The sequence below is a fragment of the Canis lupus genome, chromosome 22, assembly GCF_048164855.1.
Source record: "Canis lupus baileyi chromosome 22, mCanLup2.hap1, whole genome shotgun sequence".
Lineage (NCBI taxonomy): Eukaryota > Metazoa > Chordata > Mammalia > Carnivora > Canidae > Canis > Canis lupus.
In genome coordinates, this window is record NC_132859.1 from 36,713,755 (window position 1) to 36,736,195 (window position 22,441).

General features: G+C 35.4%; 1 protein-coding gene and 1 pseudogene across 6 annotated transcripts in view; both read left to right on the forward strand.

The window, feature by feature from the left end:
• The window catches only part of ZCWPW2 (zinc finger CW-type and PWWP domain containing 2), a 146,584-nt gene that overhangs the window by 5,804 nt on the left and 118,339 nt on the right, over positions 1 to 22,441 (forward strand). For 2 of the 6 annotated variants that reach the window (XM_072793088.1, XM_072793091.1), the window contains exons 2-3: positions 2,620 to 2,729; positions 9,758 to 9,833. The gene's annotated coding sequence lies outside the window, so the exon portion shown is untranslated. Of the gene's footprint in view, positions 1 to 2,619; positions 2,730 to 9,757; positions 9,834 to 16,678; positions 16,722 to 22,441 lie in introns of all 6 variants that reach the window. The other 4 variants (XM_072793086.1, XM_072793087.1, XM_072793090.1 and 1 more) reach the window with 3 other exon arrangements.
• LOC140614387 (SIN3-HDAC complex-associated factor pseudogene) lies at positions 1,909 to 15,274 on the forward strand (annotated as a pseudogene).

Consider the following 22,441-nt stretch of genomic DNA (forward strand, 5'->3'; position numbering starts at 1 on the left):
TTTTATTGAGGAGAAAAATATGGCTTGGGTTGAGGATAAAAAGAGGCCAGGGGAAGAATCTGTGCATCTTGATATTAAGTAAATCAGCAGAATATTCCATAATCCTTATTCTCTAAAAATAAAGCAACAACAAAAATCTTTAAAAGATTATAAATATCTTTCATTTTTATAAAAACTGAGATTTTTTTCAATTTTTTCAAAAGAAATATACAGCAATAAGGAAATTGACAATTATAAAATATAGGATTAGTCATATTTATATGATGTGTTTATGAAATGTTCCTTTAGTTAAGTAGAGAAAGTGTGCCTTTTTCCGTACATAACTAGATTATGTCAGTCTCATGTCTCCTTTTTGCTGAAAAATAATACAAATTTTAAATATTGGTAACACATAATCTTAATAATTTTGGTCATTTCTAATGATCTTAATAAAAAGTACAGGAAGAATAGACTTGACATTCATTTTGTTGCTTTGCACACTGAAGGATGATATATTTAAAACCAAATATATCAGTATTACCTTAAATATACACAGACTACTCAAAAACTGTCGTATTGGTTTAAGGAAAAATCTACTCATAATAAAAGATCTGTGAAAAATAGTAAAGGATGAAAAAAGTATTGATCATGAATAAACTAAGCTAAAGTAGAAGGTAGCCTGATATAAAATATTAATATAAGACAAAGGAGACTTTCAGGAAAAAAAAAAAAGTGTTGCTTCCACCTGAAGATAAAGTCTGTGTGCATCTCATAAAACAGCTTTACAGTATATGAAGCAAAACTAGATAGAGAGATAAACACACAATAATGGAAGACTTGACCTTACCTTCTTCACTAACTGATAGAATGAAAAGAGAAAAATACATTAAGGAAATAGATGATTGGAATCAAAATTATTAATATCACACCCACTAGAATGACTATAACCAGAAACAAAAAAAAATGGAAAATATTTATCTTACAATTAATATGGAATCCCTGTATCCAAAACAATTTGAGAAAGTGGAACAAACTGGAAGTTTCACATTTACTGACTTCAAAATGTGTCACAGAGGTACAGAATCAAAACAGTATGTCACTGACATAAAGACATATGTATGATATATGAATCAGTGGAAGAGAATAGAGGGCCGCCCTGCCAAAACCCTCATATAAGTGGTCAAATAATTTTCAGCAAAGATTCCAAGGACATTCAATGGGAAAAGAGCAATTTTTTAACCAATGGTGTTGGTTTTGGGAAAACTGAATATCCAAATGTGAAACTATGAAGTCAGACCCTTACCTCACACCATGTACAAAAATTAAGTAAAAATAGATCAAAGACTTAAAATATAAGAGCTAACACTGTAACAGTCTTAGAAGAAAAATAGGGGAAAGCTTCATGGTGTTGGATTTGGCAGTGAGTTTTTGGATATGACAACAAGCACAGGCAACAAAAGGAAAAATAGGTAAGTGAAGGTCTCTAAATCACTAATACACAAAGTCAGCTAATGACTCCAATATTGGAAAAATAATGTGATCTTTACTTTGAATTTCATTAGAACTACCTGAATATATAATTGAGGAGTAGGGCAGTCCGGGTGCCTCAGCGGTTTAGCACTGCCTTCGGCCCAGGACGTGATCCTAGAGACCCGGGATTGAGTCCCACATCAGGCTCCCTGCATGAAGCCTGCTTCTCCCTCTGCCTGTGTCTCTGCCTGTCTCTGTCTCTCTCTGTGTGTCTCTCATGAATAAATGAAATATTAAAATATATATATAATATATTATGATTTTTGATTTTTAATCAAACAATTAAAAAATAAAAATAAAAATAAAAATAAAAAAAATATATATATGCTGTTTGCGGAACTGACCTACACCCTGGCCACAGAGGAAGCTGAACGCATTGGCGTTGACCACGTGGCCTGAATGACAGCCACAGGCAGCGGCGAGAACTCCACAGTGGCCAAACACCTGATAGCGCAACACAGTGCCATTAAGATGCTGCACAGCTGGGTCAAGCTCATCTTGGAATATGTCAAGGCCTCTGAAGCGGGAGAGGTCCCCTTTAACCATGAGATCCTGCGGGAGGCCTATGCTCTGTGTCACTGCCTCCCTGTGCTCAGTACAGACAAGTTCAAGACAGACTTTTATGATCAATGCGATGACGTGGGGCTCATGGCCTACCTTGGCACCATCACCAAAACCTGCAACACCATGAACCAGTTTGTGAACAAGTTCAACGTCCTCTATGACCGACAAGGCATTGGCAGGGTGATGCGGGGGGCTCTTCTGAGAGGGTACTTGAAGGGATGATGCACAGGTTGGACAGTGGTCCCACAGGGGAGGGGCATCACACTCCCTTTAGAGAAACCTCCTATTGATAATAAAAGGGGAGCAGCCCCTCAGCACCCCTAAAAAAATGGGTATGAGCTTTAGTCAAAAGAAATGGAGCCCAGGAAGCTTCAGCACAGAATACATTAGAGAGGAGTCCACAATGGAGATGAGAATCAATCTTCCTAGAAAGATGATGGCAAGGCTGTGAAGGACCTAAATGTAAGATGGAGGGTTAATATGAGATTTTTGGAAGTCTTTTATGAAACTAATGTGCCTTGTTGTCTTTTCCATTTCATCATGCAGAAAAATAGGGAGCTGAGAGTCTCCTCTGAGGCCAGAAGAAGAAAGGACTTATCTAAAGAAATTGAAAATTGAACAAACTGGAAAAATCCTCTAGCTTGTTTCTTTCCAGGGTAAGAATTCCAACTTATGCCTATTTTCACCGTGTCATGTTTACTTTGTGAATTTAGATGTGATCTGTTGAAGAAGCATGCTCTCATGCTTTTACATCACGCAGTTTAAAATCACTTCAATTTTCACGTTCTCATTTTAAAACTCTTTAGTGATTCATTTTCTCAATATTTGTGTAGTGATTCTTGAAACAGTAATTATGTATGTGCTCACTAGCACCCAGAGTAAGAAAGCCATCACTCTTTATTAAGTTATGACACTTATTTCTAAAACGAGGAACATAATGACAATGTATAAATCATTTCGAATGACAAGTTGAAATTCTCTAATTAGACTAGCTTGAGATTCTATTCTTGTGTCGTATGATTTAAGGGAAGTGGTGAACTTAAAGATCGTTCTTCCACAACATTAGTGGAACAAAATTTTACCTTTACATAAATCAACTATATGACTTCCATGGCAAATAGCTTAAAGTCATTGAAAATGGGCACATGTAAGGAGAAATAACCAAGCCCACCAGAAATCAATGCTCTCTTTGTTCAACCTACAGATAGAATTCTAATCCATTTATATTGCTATTGTATTTGGTAGACTGTCTGAAGAACTTAATTGTAATTATCGTTGGATCTGTTGTTTCAATATACCGAATAAGTCTCAATATACTGAATAAACTAGGATACTTTTAACCAATAAAGACTTAAATCATATAGATCGATTATTAAGATTTGAAGTTAGCATTTAGCACAATTTATCAGATTTCTAATTATTTGTTAACTATTCCCTTAAAAATGTTTAAAGCTAAAGCGTATAGTTGCTGTAAAAGACAGCAGTTTTTAATTATGCCAAAAGCTATTTCTTTCCATTCAACTTTGATTTCTGATTTTGGATGAAATTCATTAGTTATCTTAATATTAAAACAAAAGAAAAAAGAAAGAATAGCTTTTAAGCATCTTGAAGCATTTATTCAGCCAGAATCTATCCAGAAATATCTGCATAAACTAGTACATGAATAATAAAGCTAAATTACAATTTTGAACAGATAACAGGCTCTTAAATTTCTGTTGAATCAAGTATAATCTAAGGTTGACTATAGGCACAAATTTGTTAATTAGGTAAATGAATGAACAGTGATTGTTTACATCACAGGGAAGATTAAAGATAAATGTGGGACACCTGGGTGGTTCAGTCTGACTCTTGGTTTTGGCTCAGGGTCCTGAGATCCAGCTCCACCTGGAGCTCTATGCTGGGGGATCAAGCCTGTTTAAGATTCTCCCTCTGCCCCCACCATTGCTTACGTGTGTGAGGACTCATGCACATTCTCTCCCTCTCAAATAAATAAACAAACAAATCTACTTTAAAGTTTGGAAGCAAACTAAATTGAGTACTTGAGAAAAATCATTATGGAAAGATGAAATAATTAGAATACATTCATTCTGCTTTGGTTTCTGCATATTTTAATTTTCTATATAACTATAACTAGATGTTGCTTAAAAGCAGTGTAGAAAGGAAATCAAACATTTATTATATGTCTTCCGTGTATCAGATACTGAAATGCGTTTTTATATGTTGCTTCATTTTATCACTAAAACCATCCTATGAATTAAGTATTATTATGATCAATACATACAGATGTAAAATGATGCTCAGACTTAACTGACTTGCCTTAATTTAAAAATCTCAGGAAATGGAGCCAGAATTTAAGTCTAGAGCTATAGAAAATATTCAGTTGATACACACATCCATCCTGGTTGTTAAATGTTTGAATATCAATGCTGCTTGGGCCAGTCTTAATTCTGAAGTTCATATTATTTCCATTATTTTATAGTACTCTAACTATTCAGTGCTTTTCTTTCACAGGAACTTTTTTAGATGTTGGGATACAGTGGTTAACAAGATATATATGAACCTTGCCCTAAGTGGCTTTTCATTATCTTGTAGAGGACTTCAAATTATAACACAATGTATTAAGTGATATGCTAGGGAATTGAGAGTCCTGAGGGCACATCATAAGAGCTTTGACCCCTACTTACCATTTTTCAGGTTGGTTTAGACATCACCTAAACCTAGCCTAACCCCCTTTACCTGAAACCCTTAGTGTGCCACATGTATTTGTCTCCTACACTTAACATTACTTGAGGAGGGGGTTTTTGTCTTTGCCTGAGCATTATGCCTGGCTCATAGCAAACCCTCAAAAACTAGTTTAGAACCAACAACAAAAGAATAGCTCAGGGTCTGAAACTCTAGCAAATAAGTTAGAGAGCAGTCTTAGATAATATTTTAGGTATTGTGATGACAAGTGATGGAGATTTCCGCATAAAATAGGCAAGTTTATGTTTTGAGAATGAGGAAATGGGGAAGGATTTATTCATAAAGGCTTACAGTAATCACTGTACAGATGCAAGAGAAAGAATACATAGAAAGGATAGCCTTGAAGGTGTACTAACAGCTCCACTGAGATTGGAGTCTTTGAATTTGTAGTGGTACCAATAAGCATGACTACATAATTTCCTCTAAGAATCAACAGCTCAGATGCAGGAAATAAGGGATCAAGCTATTTCTCTTGTTAGGAATGCCCTTGGCCTCAAGTAATTGGAAAGATAAATAGTAGTTTGAACATGTATGGGTTAATTTTGTCACATATCATGAAGAACAGATATATAGAATGATGATAAGATTCCTAAAATTAAGAACCAAATACTTCACTCCTCAGAATGTTACTATGAGTTCTGCTCTGCATATGAATTGGAAATGGTTTTTCTTGTTTTTTCCTAAAATCTTATTTTGTATGATAAATACTTTTTTCATTAAAATTGATCACTAACACAAAAGTCAAGAAGGAAAATATCTCTTTGTTTTGTTTTCAAACATTTTTTGGTTCATGCTGAATGTTATTAGTACCAGACAACACTTGGACATCATTAATGGGTACATTTTTGTACCCATCATTAAATGGGTACATTTTATGGTATGTGAATTATATCTCAATAAAACTGTCAAAGCAAAAGAAATGAAGAGAAAAATGGTAACTTTCTCCCCTATACATAGACTTAAAGAATAGAAGAAAAATGACTATTTGTTGTGGAAGTAATAATATCAAGAGGTTTCTTAAAAAGTCGCTGGGGTGGTGGGAAAGGGAAAATCATGGTAGATGAGGCCTAATCTTCTAACAAGACTATTAAGTAAGTATTATGTTTTTATACCAGGTTCCTTCTCTTCAACCATTTGTATAATGTATGTCATAACTTGCTCTGATATCACACTTTCCAGCTTGCTCGTTTTCTTTGCATTTCTGTCTTCCTAATTGACAGAAGGGAAAAACAGATACCTACTCAGAGTTGGAAAAATTACTTTCTCGACTTCCATCTTAATTTCAGTTCCACATGCTCCAATGAGGATTTCATCTGTACCTCTGACCTTATGTTCATCAATCATCAATGACTTCCATGTTTAAATCCAGTATCATTTTCTCTGTTCTCCTTACTCAAATCCTAAGCAATATCTAACGCAATTAACTGTTCTGTCTCTCTGGAAACATAAGAGTTGTCAACTTTGATCCAGTTACTGAAGCTGAAAACTTAATAGTCAATTTTGATCACTACCTTTCCCTTATTCTCTACACAAAATACATCAGTGAGTTCTACCTATTTTACCTCTAAGACATATGGAATCAGTCCTATTTTCTGAGAGCCCTATTTCTACCCAAAACCAAAACATCATATCTTTTCTCAAATCTATTCTTTTTACTGTAATATATTTTTAAGATATATACGTTGTTGAATTGTACCATTCATACAAAAACGTGTAAAAATTTTAGATGAACAGCTCACAAATTATCTCAAAGTAAGAGCACTTGTATTACCATATTTAGGGAAATGATGAATCTCTTCTTCTTACTCATTATCTGTCATGGTTATTAAGACCCTTGAAGAACATTGCCTGCTCCAGAGAAGCTACCTCATGGCCACTCTCAATCACTAGATCCCTTTGATCCAGGTTAACTACTATCTTAACTTTTAACACTGCAAATTCCACTTGTTTGAAAACTGTATTTAAGTGGAATCATGTAATATGTATTTGAAAATCAAGCTTCTTTTGGTATGTTTCTGAGATTCAAGGTTTGTGTAGAATGAGCTTGTTCATTTTTATTACTGTATAGTATCTTACAACGTGAGCATACCATATTTCACTTTTCTGTTCCACAGTTTGTAGATATTTGAGTTTGTAAATTTTGGCTATAAAACTTGAACATATCTGTTGAGATAAGTAGATATAGAATATAGCAAGTAAATATATATACCTAGAAGTACATATGTTCGGGCAGCCCCGGTGACGCAGCGGTTTAGCACTGCCTGCAGCCCATGGTGTGATCCTGGAGAGTCCCGTGTTGGGCTCCCTGCATAGAGCCTGCTTCTCCCTCTGCCTGTGTCTCTGCCTCTCTCTCTCTCTCTCTCGCTCGCTCTGTATCTCTCATGGGTAAATAAAATAAAATCTTTAAAAAAAAACAAATTTAAGAAGTACATATGTTCAAATTTAGTAGATAGTGAAGAGCAAATTGCCGGTGGACAAACCAGTTGGCAGCCCAGCCAGATATGTAGGAGTTCAAGTTCGTTTGTACCCTTGTATCCTAACTTTGCATGTCAGTTCTTTTAACATTGACTTTGCTGATAAGTTTACAGTGTTATCTCATTGTACTTTTAATTTGTATTTCCTTTATGACTCTTAAGTTTGAGGACCTTTTCATATTTATTGGTCATTCGGAGTAACTTTTTTGTGAAGTGCCTGTTTAAGTCTTTTGGCTGTTTTTCTATTCGATTCTCTGACTTTTTTCTAATTGATAGATATCTACCAGAAATCCTCCCTGCAGTTACTGCCTGTCATACTGGCCTTATTTTTGTGCTTCACTTAGATCCCAATTTTCTTTTTTTCTAAACTCTTTATGGGCCCTATTTTCAGTTTTCAAATTTTAGCTCTCATGTCATCATTCATGTAAACCTTCCTTGACCATCTCCTCACCTCCCCCAACATGCACATCTTTCTATTATAGCATCCTATTTTTTCCCCCTTAAGCATCTATCAACATATGAAATTTTATCTTGTTTACTCATTGTTTGCTTGTATATACTGTCTACTTCCCTTCTTCCTGGAATGCTAACTCACGCTTATGTCTGTTTTTATTCACTGCTGTTTCCCTGGCACCTGGAACTTTTGTGTGGCATGTGAGAGGTTAGCAGTAAATATCCATTGAAAAAAATGAATAAGGACACTTGGGTTGCTCAGTCAGCTGAGCATCAGACTCTTGGTTTCAACCCAGATCATGATCTCTGGGTCATGAGATTGAGCCCTACATTGGGCTCCATGCTCATTGAAGAGTCTACTTGGGATTTTCTCTCCTTCTCCCTCTGTCTCTCCCCACACTCACACTCTTACTCTCTCTTTCTCCTTCAAATAAATAAATAAATCTTTAAAAAAATGAGTAAGTAAATCAGGGAACGATTTAATACCCAGTTTGAGATACTGCTTATAATAATATATTTACAGATGAGTACATATTTTTTCCTATTTTTATATATTTTTGTAGATGAAGGGAATTTTCTTGAACTAGAACCATTGCCTGATATTTCTTATGTGCATTATAATTATATTTCTAGCAAGATTATTTAACACCTAATGATCTTCATTTTCCAAGGTAACCCTAAAAATAATCACTATCAGTATATTGCCTTTGCATTGTAAAATTTGCAAGTCCATAAAATATTTTTAACATTTAATTTTTGTAACAAAAAATTATAACTTAGCCAAATAAATTAAATCAAGTACTTTGAGTATACAAGTGTTTAAGGCTAATTAGCAGAGACACTGCAAGTTGAAATTTACTGAAAATTTGTAGTCTGATGGTTTATTTGGAAACGTTTTCACATTAAAATATTTCTCCAGAATTTTCAATAATTGATTTGAATTGAAGATCTGATACATAAGGTACAATTATGAACAATATGCATAGAAAAATATTAAATCTGATCTATTCAGAATTTTCTGCAGCTAGTCACCATTTTGATGCATGGTGATCAATATCAAATGTTTTTTTAGAATATTTATTTCAAAAACAAAACAAAACAAAAAAATATTTATTTCAAGGATAGATTATGTTGCTAAAATACATTTGAGAAATTACTTTTTTATATTGTTAATTTTGTCCTTTTACATTTATATTAGCTTTTTCCATTTGTTTTCTGTATTCATTTATAAAATTCATGATATTGAAAATGTAATCTTACTATATTTATTTAAAATGCATATATACTTTTAGTCTATTCTCACTATTCATGGTCATTATGTTCTCTTACATCATTGTGAATACTGAATTAGCACATTCTGAATTCTTGCTATAGAAATATAGAATTAGATTCCTGAAAACCTCTGGTCACAACATTTTCATTAATCAGTTAATACAGAAGCTTATTTTTTTATATATGTTCCTGTTTAAAGACAGTTTATTTCATCTATACTGTTAATTTATTAACATTAAGCACATGGCCTACAATGTTATAATTCTTAACTGAACAAAGCTTGTCTAGCAGATTTTCTCCTTAAGGCACATCTCAGGACTTCTTGAGCTTAAGAATGCTAGCCCTAGATGCGGGGGCATTTTAAACAAAATCACCAGGGAAAGCAGTTATTGAAAAATGTGGCACTAAATATATCACAAAATAGCTATTTATAGTATGAGAGCTGAAACAAGAAAGCAGAGCATTGCCTTGTGAAAGTGTAGCAAATATGGACATTGGAGGTAACAATTTATAGTGAGTAGGCAAAATCGCAAATATGTAATTGGAAATAATAAGGATTGATGCATAGTTATATAAAACAATACAATTTTAAATTATCCAATATAAAAACTTTGGAAAATAGAACAGAAAACAATTTATAATCTTACCACCATAAGATTTTTTTATCTTTATCAATTTTTGCATCTAGTCTATATATTTTCAGATACTGTATAGACAGCTACTTTTTTTTATCTTCCACCCAGCTTGCCAATGGGAAACCCTCCCCCACCACTGATGTATTTTAGTTGGAGATGTCTTTACTCCATACTTCAAAGATAGGTATGTGACCTATGCCTAAAACTTACGGTACTCACCAGCTATAATCCTTGATACTAAGATAGAGCCAGTGTGAAGCCATAAGACTTTTACTAGATTCCTGGAGAAGAAACACTTGTTCGTTTATACTGGACTTCAATTTGCTGCCACCATCTTTTACGTAGAATCTAAGACCGAACCTAATGCAGAAAGAGGCAGAGTAGAGAGACTAAGGAAAACCAAATCCTACTGAAATAATTTAATTGGTCTTGAATTAATATAAAATTGTATACATTTAAGATGTATAATGCAGTATTTTGATGTATTATATAGTGAAATAATTACTGCAATCAAGCTAATTAACATATCCATCATCACACATAGTTAACTTTTGTGCATGTGTGGTAAGAACACTTAAGATTTACTCTTTTAGACAATTTCAAATAATCAAATTATTGACTGTAGTCAACATGCTATCGATTAGGTCTCTAGAACTTAATTTGTCCTATATAACAAACTTTGTACCCTTTGACAAACATCTCCATTTCCTCCTCCCATCCCTGGTAACCACCATTTTCTCTGCTTCTATGATTTTGACTTTTTTTCCAAAATCAGTGACAGTCATACAGTATTTTTTTTTCTGTGTCTGTATTATTTCATTGAGCATGATGCCCTCTGAGTTCATCCAGATTTATCCATGTTGTCACAAATGACAAGATTTCCTTCTTTAAGGCTAAATGATATTCCAGTGTGTATGAGGGTATGAATAATGTGAACAGTGCCACAATGAGCATGGGAGTGCAGATTTTTCTTAGAGATAATTTTATTTCCTTTTGAGATATACCCGGAAGTGGGATTTTAGATTATGGAAGAAGTAGTCGGTTTCATGTGTGTCTGCATGCACATGTGTGTATGTGTGCATGCATACTTATGATCAATCCTAGATGAAAATAATGACTGAATTAATTCCATATGACATTTAAGATAATATGACAACATTCAGTTGCTCAAGTACAAGAGAGGGGAAAAAAAGATCACTGAGTTCACCAACAGAAGGTCAAAAGGAAAGAGGTTTCTAAAGGATTTTTAAGGGAGTAATTTTAATGATGGGCCATAAAATCCAAGCTAGAGAAGGATATAAATGAAGATAGGACTGAAATAATGTATGATCACATTACTTAAAAAATGATTCGTTTTAATGGACTTGTTGGGAGAACAAGAGGATCAGAGAAGCTTGCAATTGATATTTTTTAGGAGAAATATTACTGGGAGAAAGTACCTAGAGAAGAGAATAAAGTGAAGTGAGTAGAAATGGAAAAGCAGAGTTGGGTGGCTCAGCGGTTTGGCACCTGCCTTTGGCCCGGGGTGTGATTCTGGAGACCTGGGATCGAGTCCCACGTCAGGCTCCCAGCATGGAGCCTGCTTCTCCCTCTGCCTGTGTCTCTAACTCTCTCTCTCTCTCTCTCAAGAATAAATAAATCTTTAAAAAAAAATTTTTTTTTAATTTTTTAAAAGAAAAGCAGAGTTAAGTAGATGACAGAAGCTAAAGACTGGATGTTACATGAGAACAAAACGTTTACATTTCCATCATATGAGTAATTCCATAAACAAACTAAATACAAGTAAGTAATTTATAGGTACTTTGTTTAATTTTAGTGTTCAGTTTTGCTTTAGTAATAAAAAAAAAAAAACTTCAGAGTCAAGATCTGTGTCTAAACCTGAGTCTGCTGTAAACATGTATCTTGGGCCAAGAAGAAAAATTTTGAACATGTTTATCAGGTGTTTATATCTCCAGCTCCCATCCTACACATTCACAACCAAGGTCCATTTTTTCTGCCAGCAAAGAAAATGGAATGTTCAGCCAGCCCTTTCCCTTTTAGGGATAGTTTCAAATAGATGCCTTACTCTCCATAGTCAAAGCAAAAGTGAAGACCTGTCTGTGCTTCAAGGTCTTAACCAGTCCTGGGGTTACAACTGTATCTGTCCCTCCCACACTGAGATTTATGAGCTGCTGACGGAATATCTGGGTGTGGTCACATCAATTTCATTTCTGGGCCTTGTCAGACAGAAAGGTAATTCTGCTGAAAGTTATCACTTGGGCCATGAGCTTCTTTTTAGAGTCCATTGATTGTGAGTGGAGGACCTGGCCCAAGCTCAGGTATTTGGCTAGTTAAGGATCATATTTGGGATGCCTGGGTGGCTTAGCAGTTGGGCGTCTGCCTTTGGATCAGGACATGATCCTGGAGTCCTGGGATCGAGTCCTACAACAGGCCCCCTGCATGGAGCCTGCTTCTCCCTCTGCCTGTGTCTCTTTCTCTGTGTGTGTGTGTCTCGAATGAATGAACAAATAAATAAATAAAATCTTGAAAAAAGATCATATTTTAGGAGACTGAATCATTTCTGTGCCCTGAGTTCTTCCTGACACTCCTTATTGCCTTCTTTTAAAGATGTGTTCTTATTAGTAGTAAAGTGTAAATCTGTTTAGTAATTCTTACATATATAAGTATCTCCTAAACCAATTTGATATTATCATTTCTAATTCTTTATTTTTACTTTTTCACACCTTGCTGGAGAACCCATTTTAAGAATCTTAGTCTGGTGGTGCCCCAGGGTGGCTCAGTTGCCTGACTCTTGATTTCAGCTCAGGTCATGATCTTAGGGTTGTAAGATGGAGCTCTGCATCGGGCTTTGTGCTCAGCAGGGAGTCTACTTGAGATTTTCTCTCTGCTTCTGCCCCCTCCTTTAAAATAAATAAATCTTTTTAAAAAAGATTCTCTCTCTCCGTTTCCCTCTCCCTGTCTCTCCCCCCATTCCTTATCTTAAAAAATAATAATAATATCAGAGTCTGAATATGTGGGTAGATTCTTTTCCCTTTGCTTTGATATGTAGATGTTAACTCGGCCTAAGAATCCCAGCAAATCTTCACTCTGAAGTGTACAGTTGCTTTTTTGGTGGGTGGAGGGAAGAGAGAGATTGAATACTGTCACAAAAGTAATTGTGGCTTTGAGTTCACTACCAGCTCCAGATTCAAGACTTCGTAGATCCTCACTTAATCTCTTATGTTTTTAATCTAGAGCCTAACACTATTAGGGCATTTGGTTTATTCCAACCATAATTAAAATGCCTTTTCTCCCATTCAGTGTCCCTTCTTAATGTTTCCAGTTTATGGTAGTAAACACCCATTACCAGTGGTTCAATAGTCTGTTGGATGACAATAGCATAATTTTCCAATCTCCAGTGGTTTTAGTCATAGCCAGTAAAAAGATAGAGGAACCCTGAGCCAGTCTATTTCCACCACAGACTTCTTTCGGACCAGGAAAGACACCATCTCTAAAAATTAGAAATCTTTGAAGGCTGGATTAGAGTGAATTTTTAGCATGTAACTGAAAGAAGAATGCCTTTATTTAGTGAAATCATGAAATGCTGCCTAAATCTGGTTTCTGTCTGTAAATATCTAATCATGAGCCTCGAATTCCCAACTAGAATTCACTTTTTTCTGCCTTCAAGTAATTCCTAACTTGTGAAAGGTTGGGACCCAACCCCCTGAGTGGTTATGGTAAAGGTTAACTTGTGGCTTTGTTTTAGGGTAATGATTTAATGATATAGAGTTGAATATTTCACCATTGGTCCAAAATCCCATCTGATAGTACTTCAAATATTCTCAAATCTAAGATATTCTTATTCCTATCCTAATAAAGCCAGCTCAGTGTCACATTAAAAAATATATAAGTTCTATTTTTAAAAGCATTGAAGAAAAGCCTGGGTGGCTTAGTCGGTTAAGTGGTTAAGTGTCGACTCTTGATCATAGCTCAGGTCTTGATCTCAGGGTCATGAGTTCAAGCCCCACTTTGGCATGAAGCCTACTTATAAATAAATAAATAAACAAACAAACAAACCTACCTTAGAAATTCTTTATGAAGTTTCTTGAGGCAGTGGCAGAAGAGAAAGTCTTTCACTTATACTAAGCAAACTAAAACTTTATTTACCCATCTGTCCTCCTCTAAGTCAACAAATTATGCAGTAATTGTTTGCCTCTTTTCCTTAAAACTCATTAAAAAAAAGTGACCTTCACTTTCTTACATCATTCCCTCCTTCCTCTCGTACTCTCCCAAATTTAGTCTTATAACCTCTTCATGTTTTTTCTTCTATAAAGAGCATCGTAGCCCCTCTGTGTCTGCATTTTTCCTATCAGCTGGCTAAGTCCTCAGGAAAAGATAAAAATTATTTCTTAGAAGTATGAACTGAGGGGCGCCTGGGTGGCTCAGCGGTTGGGCGTCTGCCTTCAGCTCAAGACGTGATACTGGATTTCCAGGATCGAGTTCCACATTGGGCTCCCTGCGGGGAGCCTGCTTCTCCCTCTGCCTATGTCTCTGCCTCTCTCTCTGTGTGTCTCTCATGAATATATAAATAAATCTTTAAAAAATAAATGAACTGAGAAGGGGAAGATGAAGCTGTATTTTTAACTTTTTATGTCTCTATCCTGTATGTACCATTAAGTATATATAATGCATTTAGATGTTAAGCATGCTTCAGCACCTTGAAATGCCCATTTACCTCATTCCCAACCATGGATACTACCTTTTCCTTAGGTTTTTGAAGCCTTGCCATGTGATGCTTCTTTGTTAAAAACAAATCCAAAAAGTTGGTTGGAGAACTGTAGGAGATAATCTTTCTAGGTAGGGAAGTTTAGTGAGGGACTGGATGTGGGATAGGAAGGAAGATGGCCTGGTATATACTCCACACCTCAGGAACATTACTAAGTGTAGAGTGTCTGCTTTTAGAAAACTATTTCTAGAATAAAAGATGTTTAGTTTTACAAACCAAAGATGTGCTGAAGTATAGAGGGCTGCTCTATTTGCAGAGCTAAGTTCTGCACTTCTCGGTTTAGTTATAGTAAATAATGAAAGGACTTTCAGAGCTGCAGTTTACAGCTACTCAAGACTTCAGAAGACTTTTGCAATAGCTGAGTACTATTATGAAAAGATAGAAAAAGCTACCAGCAGGATAAAAAAACAAAACAACTGGAATCATGTTGTAGGCTCAAGGGCAGGACCCCAGTCTAAACTCTGTATCAAAACCAAAGAAAGTGTAAAGTATCTGGGAAAAAGATAAAGAAGCAACTAGATTGGTTAACTACAGGAAGAGTTTCAACTTCACGGCCCTGATGCCCACCATACCACCTCAATTACCTCTTCAACTCAGTCTCCCTGTGCATTTACCAGTCAGATGATGACTTTGATACAGAAATGGCTTCTGGTTCAAACAACACACCTACCTTTTCTTTGTAATCTCACGTGTTGGAAAAAGCAGAAACTATGTTGTGGGTTTTAACTATAAAAGGCACTTTGGGGAAGTCCTTGACACCCACCTATTTAATAAGCCTTGCTTCAGCAGTAAGAAAGCAGTTTCTGAGAAGCCGGAGAAGTGTGGTACTAGAGCCTCTACCCATTTCCATTGAGGAGTGATGACCAAAGATTATGTAGACGGGGAACAAAAAAACCTAAATTTTGGAAAGGATATATTAGTTTGCTAGGGCTGCTCTAATAAAGCACGGCAGTCTAAGTGGCTTACTAAAACAGAAAAACATACATAATATTTAAGATACCGAATGTTTCATAGAAAAGCTGAATGCATAAAGTCTTTATATCCCCTTCTAATGAATGAAATTAAAGGAATTTCAGGGAACCGAGGTAGAATAAATTGTATGAGAGACATCTGTAATTTTATCCTTCTATATTGAGAAGCAGTGGGTGAGACGTTTTTCAAATGTGACTGGCTATACTTGTTTTCCCTCATAATAATAAATTTGTAATAACTCAATCACGTAGTCTTGTCACGAAGTATTTGTTAACAATTTTCGAATTGAGGTTTTGCCAAGGTTCTGATCTTTCAGATCTTTACTACTAAAATATTAATCAGGACACACTATGCCTCTTAGTGTAGATACCTTGAAGGAGAAAGTAATTCCTAAACATACAAGGAGGGAACTTGTCTATGTTGTATCTTGTGTTTCTTCCCTCTGTGTTCATATTCAATAACATATTTCATTTATCTGAGACTTCTAAGTCAGATCCAAAGCTCCTCTTTGGGAAAACTGGCATCTTTTACTATAGGGATCTTCTATGAATAGTACCAAAATATTACCATATAATAGCTGATATACTCTTAATATGTTAAACTAGCTGGAAAATAAAATGTGCAGGTCTTCAAGAGGCACAAAACAAAGGCTAATGCTGCTTGGGTGTCATTTCCTAGAAGCCTCACCATGAGATGCAAACTGTTAACTTTTGTTTGTCTTATGTGACCAGTGATTTCACTGAAAACCTGCACAATTCAGTTTCAGCTATGGATTCAGTTGACCTTTGTGAAGTATTTACCTATGTAGATTGGGCATTTGACTTGTTTTAACCTATTAGGATTTTTTTTTGTTTGGTTTTATATTAAAGAAAAATTGTGGAAGAAAATTGGTGTGTATGAATGCTGAGTGGGTTGGTTTTTTGGGTGGTTTCTTTTAGTCAGGCTTTCTGTACATTGAGATGTTATGTGATTAATGAATCCTGAATGTAAAACTCTTCAATTCTAAAATTGCCGATAAAGCCTTTCTCATTTGAGCCCAAGCCAAAGTGCTCTCATTGCTGCTTTTCCTAAAGTCTGGGGATGGGGGGGTGGGAACCCACCAGTTCACACTTTTTATAATGAGGGAAGAACATTTTGCCTATCTTATAAAAATGTGATTCAGTGTCTGTCTTTATAAAAGTGGGTTTTAAAAATTGGATAGTACAAATAATAGCAGTGAACCACTTTTATGGGTATCCTATAATTTTATAATTATTAATCTAAATTTAAAATTCTGTAATTCTTTCTTTCAGAAGCACCTACACAGTACGTGCCACCCTGTATACAAACTAAATAGTGAGTTGGATGGGCTCTTCTATAGCCTTTGAATAAGATCTTAGCTATTAACATGTCTCTCCCAGGTTGTATTTGAATTTTATTTTGTGCATTTTTGCTGGTATTGGTGGCATAGGAAATACTATAATATAGATTATCGCTACTTCTGTATTTATTAATAGACCCAACCAGTCTTCTTTTTCTCCTTCTAACTCTTTGTTTGTGGAATGTACTATATATAGACATAGACTTCGTTTTAATATATTTAAAATCACAAATTTGTTTTATACTTTTTATGTTGTTGAGAGTGATAATTAGGCTTGTCTTAGCATATTAAATAAATTTAGTCTTTTATAAAATTTAAAACACAGTATAAACAGAAAAGCAGACTTGAAGCTTCCCTGCTTTTCTAAAGCTCTTCTACTGAGTGCGTTCACTCCTCCATACAACATGCATTCTAAATATTAGTCCATATGTTTATATATTGAAATATTTTACCTCTGTCTCTTTCTTTTCTTTGAACTTATTTTATGGTTTTAATTTTTTTTGAATTTTAGTTCCATAGAAGATTTAATCTCACTGTGTTCAATCAAGTTTATTAATCTTTTATGACCTTTGTGTCATACATACAAACACATTTATACTTAATTATATATATTATTTTCTAATTTTATTATTTTTTATATTGGTATTTAGTCAAGACTGGAATTTATTTTTATAAATGGTACTAGGTTGAGATGGAACTTTGTTTTTTGTTGTAAAAATTATGAATGTTGAATTTCTCACATGCTTTGGGACAGCAAATATTATGATTATATGGTTTTCCTTATATAATCTGTAATGTGACATGTCATTGTAATCATTGTAAACATTGTAGGTGGCCAAACAGCACATATACTGATATATGCCAAATCTGGCGGGGCAGTATTTGCTGGGGAAAGCTTAAAGGAATAGCGGTCAGTACCTCAGTGGAGAGTCACCAGTGCCTCATTCCACTCTACAGCAGAGCATAGCAATCTATGTGGGCCATGTGACAGATTCCATTAGAGGGACCTTGACCATTGGAACTGTGAACTTCTAATGAGTAATTAGAGAAATACCAGCTCCTCCCTTGGCATGATCAGGAACCAGAATATAGTAGTAATATGATGCAGCTGAACTTTGATTTTAGCACTATCTTGACAGCCTGGCATTCAAGATTGATGAGAAGTCCCAGCCCAACTGAAATCTAAGACTTCTGGTTATAAATATAAGATGCTACAAGTTAGGGGCACCTGGGTGGCTCAGTTGGTTGAGCATCCAATTGTTGATTTCAACTCAGGCTATGATTTCAGGGTACTAAGATTGAGCCCCACATTGGGCTCCATGCTCAGCAGGAAGTTTGCTTGAGGTTTTTCTCTCCCTGTCTCCCTCTGCCCCTTCTCCTGTACACACACACTCTCTCTCATAAATGAATCTTAAAAAAAAAAAAAAAAAAAAAAGATGCTGAAAGCAGGATTGCCATGCCAGTAGGCCACAGCAGTATACATGATTGATTGTGTTAACACCAGCCCCTTCCCTGACATGAGAATCACTGGAAGTAGCAATGGGGTCCAAACATTATGGCTGACCAATATTGATTTCCTTATGCCCTGGGCTATAGCCAGTTTCTGTGAGGTTTTGTAAGATGCCACATTTGTGGTAGGCCAGCTTGCAGGGAACCATTCAAGCAACTAATAACTTACTTCTCAATGCCTATTTGGCCATGATCAGTCTTTTCTTATTCTAATAAACGTGGCTTACTTTACAGATCTGATCTGCTTTAGCCAGAATTTTCTTAATCTACTTTCCTAAATGAAATTAACATAGTTTTTCTTTTCTTACGCTCTTCCTATATGACTTTTTAAATTTCCTTTTGAGTTAAAAATATTCAAGGTATCCTCTAGGAGCTTGTACATGTTTTTAAGATTCTTTAGTTATGTTTCTATTACAATTTATTTCTGCATTTTCTCTTGTTCAAGAACTAGCTTTTGTTTCAAATTATTATTGACTAAAGTTTGTGTGTACCCCCCAAATTCAGATGTTGGAGCCCTAGGCCCCAAGGTCTCTGTATTTGAAGATGTGGCCTCTAAGGAATTAATAAAGATTAGACGAGGCCCTAAAAGTGGGAGCCTGATCTGATAGGATTAGTGTCCATATAAGAAAAGACACCAAAAATCTCATTCTCCCTCTCCTTGTGCACGCCCTGAGGAAAGGCTACAGGAGAAAGAGGACATAGTGGGAAGATACCCATCTACAAGCCAGAGACTTCCAACTGCAAAACTGTGAGAAATAAATTTGTTTTCTGTTGTTTAAGACTGTTATGTAAACGGCGCCTGGGTGGCTCAGTTAGAAGCATCCAGCTCTTGATGTTTGGTTCAGGTCATGATCTCAGAGTCTTGAGGCCGAGCCCTGTGTCAGGCTCCATGCCTAAATTCTGTCTTTTCCTCTTCCTCCGCCCCTCCCCACTGCTCGCTCACTCCCTCTCTCAAAAAAAAAAAAAAGTTATTTAAACCACCTAGTCTATGGTATTTTTTTTAATGGAAGTCTATCTTGATCAGCTCTATTAGTTCTTTGGTTTTTGTTTTATTTTCTTGCTTGTTTCCTAGTTTATTAATTTCTCCTATACATCATTTTTTGTTTGGGTTGCATTCTGTGAAAAATCCTTAGTTCAATCTTGTAGCTTACAGATTTTTTTAACCATCTTGATAGTGTCGATTGATTTTTTAAATTTCAGTGGTCAGATTGTAAATCTCCATGATATTCTATTGGTTCTTTTTAAAAAAATGAATATTCTTCCACATTTTTCTAAAGTTATTAAATATTTTAAAATGCTGTCCTTTTCACTTTATTAAACTAATGTTTTATAGGTATTGAGTTCTTCCTTTTGTTGGGTTTGTTTCCTCTCTTTCATTATTGGCTTTTCCCTTTGATTATTAAGATTGAGTCCTCAACTGTGTATTTGAGGTTATGAACTGTCTGTTTACTTAAGCTTTTTTTTTAATAAATTTATTTTTTATTGGTGTTCAATTTACCAACATACAGAATAACACCCAGTGCTCATCCCGTCAAGTGCCCCCCTCAGTGCCCGTCACCCATTGACCTCCACCCCCCGCCCTCCTCCTCTTCCACTACCCCTAGTACTTAAGCTTTTCTCCATATATGGAAGGAGAAGTGGTGGGATAAAACTTCTGGACAGAGTGGGCCAGTAGCTGCTTTTGGGTAGTTACGACTTAGCCTCCTAAATTTTCTGTTTTATACCCCCCCCCCCCCGCCCCCGGCATTGACTCTCTCTGTTCTACGTGACAACAGATATCTTCGTTGCTTCCTGCCTGGCCCAAAAAGCGATGATTCTGTAGTGTTCTACTTTAGTACTCTAACCAATCACTCTCTTGTTGTCCCAGATCCCACCTATATTCATTATCTGACATTTGTAGTGTTAACACACCCGTGGACCAACATCCATCTTTGTAGGAGTTTTCTTCTGTGCATGTTTTGGCTGTGGCTTCCTTTTCTATTTTCCCATCTATTTTCTCTCATGGAAGGATTCTTCATAGTGTCTGAAGGTATGAGAATACTACTTTTGATTGTTATATTTTTATTATTTTAGGAGATATGGCGATACCCTCTTCTGTAATTTTCAGGCCCTTGGGGTCAGATGAAAAGGCTAAGCATATATTCAGTCTTCCTTCTTGAACCAGTGAACAAGATAGCTACTACATTTTAAAAATTGCTTTATTTTGATATAATTTCAGACTTAAAGAAAAGTTTCATGAAGGAGAAAGAATTTCCAGTTATTTTATACTCAGATTTCCCAAATATTCCCAAATGTTAATATTTGGAAATAATAATTTGGGAATACATATCAAATATATATTTGAGAATATATATTGAATCATTTAGGAATAAGTTATAGTGATATCACTGAAAATGGCAAAAGAAGAAACTCTAAAAAAAAAATGCCCCTCCACTAAAGTAATGTTTAAACTGTCAAAAACTGTTAGAATAATATTTTTGGAAATACAGACTCTAATTTTAGAATCTAATAAAAAGTGGACAATACCTAGAAGAGTGCTTAATAAAGAAAGAAGCTGCCAATTTCAGTAAGCAAGCCATGTGACATTTTTAATTACCCACTGTATTAGGGTTCTCCAGAGATGTAGAACCGCCATACATACATACATACATACATACATATATATATATATATATATATTCTAAGGAACTGGCTCATGTTACTGTGGAGAGTTGGTAAGTCCAAAATCTGAGGGGATAAGCCAGTGGACTAGAGACTCAAAAAAGAGTTGCGTTTCAAGTCCAAAGTCTGCTGGAAAAATTCCTTCTTGCTTGGGGAAAGTCAGTTGTTCTATTAAGGCCTTCAACTGATCAGATGAGGCCCACCCATGTTATGCTTTACTTCACCATCAATTTAAATGTTAATCTCATCCAAAAAACATCTTCACAGAAACACCCAGAATAATATTTGACCAAACATTTGGGTACCCTGGCCCAGCCAAGTTGATACATAAAACTATCACACCCACGACTGTCCCCCATTTCCCAGCTTACAGGTAGCAGTGGGGATAGCACCTTGCATTCCTGATGCAGCTTTCTGGTGCCAGAAGGGTTGACCACACACACCAAAGAATACAGCCTTTCAAAGAGTAAGTTACAGACATGAGCCCTCCCTATCCCTTGATACTTCAGTGTGCATTTCCAAAAGCAAGGAATTGTTTTTATTACATGACCGTAACATAGTTTCAAAATCAACAACTTAGCTTTGATGAAATACTATTACTATATGGGTACATTTTAAAGACTCTTGTTACATATTGCAAAATTTCACTCTCAAAGTTTGTACCAATTTACACTTTTGTCAGTAGAGTATGGTAATTTCCAGTAATTCTTTATCATTTTAAAATTGTGGATTTCTATGGTTTTGAACTTTGCTGAATTGATATGTACCTCTTTAGATTCATTCCAGTAGAGCCCCTATGTCTTTTTTTTTTTAATATAGATCTCATCTCCCTCTGTATTTTGATTTTTCTTTTTCTTCATGAAATCTTCCTAAGAATAAAAAATAAAACAAACTCCAACTGTGGGAGTATTCTAAACTTCACTGTTCCTAGTACAAAAGCATTTTTATCTATTACTGTTCTCTATTGTATACACTTATTTTTTAAAACCATTAATCTTTACAACCTCTCTATGACAATAATTTTGGAGATAAAATCATCAGAGGTTAAATGACTTTCCCAAAGTTAATACAACCAGTAATTGGTAGACTTTGGACTTTTCTTAGACTGTCTGACTTTAGAGCTGATACCACATTGAACTGGTTAGGTGGGAAGGACTGTGACAAACTCTATCAACATTTGCCAAAGGGAATTCATATCTGCTACATTTAATTGTCTTGAAGATAGTGATAAAAGCATCTTTTGTTAGAAATGATACAAGGTATCAGATTGAAGGCTCTGGATGAGGATCAAAAATGAGGAGTGCTGGATGTTAATGATTGACAAGAAATGTAACTTTTAGTGTAATATGATTGCCAGGTTAAGGAAGATTATGTATGAACTGAAGACAGAATAATGGTGAACACCTATAAAGCAAGTAAGGCTTAGCAAGTGTTCAGAGCCGGCGAGACTTAATAACACAGATGTGATGGAAGGGGTCTAATGAAATTTGGACTCTGATAAATGGTTAAAAAGAACAAAGCACAG